General features: G+C 41.8%; 1 non-coding gene across 1 annotated transcript; it reads left to right on the forward strand.

The window, feature by feature from the left end:
• Positions 1-200: 200 nt before the first annotated feature.
• Positions 201-304, forward strand: LOC130971707 (small nucleolar RNA R71). Its single transcript, XR_009082920.1, has one exon. It is a non-coding gene; the product is annotated as a small nucleolar RNA R71 (small nucleolar RNA).
• The last annotated feature ends 357 nt before the right edge of the window (positions 305-661 follow it).

The following is a 661-nucleotide window of genomic DNA, read 5'->3' on the forward strand; positions in this document are numbered from 1 at the left end:
TCTTATTCGTCCCATTATTCACAGGATTCCTTTCAGAAGTGTACATGAATTGGTTATTTGCAACCATTTCAATGAGTTCTTGAGCTTCTGCAGGCGTCTTCTTCAGATGAAGAGATCCTCCAGTAGAGCTGTCCAATGACATCTTGGACAGTTCAGACAGACCATCATAGAAGATACATATGATGCTCCATTCAGAAAGTATGTCAGAAGGACACTTTCTGATCAACTATTTGTATCTTTCCCAAGCTTCATAGAGGGATTCTCCTTCCTTCTGTCTGAAATTTTGGACTTTCACTCTAAGCTTACTCAATTTTTGAGGTGGAAAGAACTTTGCCAAGAAGGCATTGACTAGCTTTTCCCAAGAGTTCAGGCTTTCTTTAGGTTGTGAGTCCAACCATATCCTAGCTCTGTCTCTTACAGCAAAAGGGAATAGCATAAGTCTGTAGACCTCAGGGTCAACCCCATTGGTCTTGACAGTGTCACAGATTTGCAAGAACTCAGCTAAAAACTGATGAGGATCTTCCAATGGAAGTCCATGGAACTTGCAATCCTATTGCATTAGAGAAACTAATTGAGGCTTAAGCTCAAAGTTGTTTGCTCCAATGGCAGGGATAGAGATGCTTCTCCCATAGAAGTCGGGAGTAGGTGCAGTAAAGTCACC

The sequence above is a fragment of the Arachis stenosperma genome, chromosome 3 (assembly GCF_014773155.1).
Source record: "Arachis stenosperma cultivar V10309 chromosome 3, arast.V10309.gnm1.PFL2, whole genome shotgun sequence".
Lineage (NCBI taxonomy): Eukaryota > Viridiplantae > Streptophyta > Magnoliopsida > Fabales > Fabaceae > Arachis > Arachis stenosperma.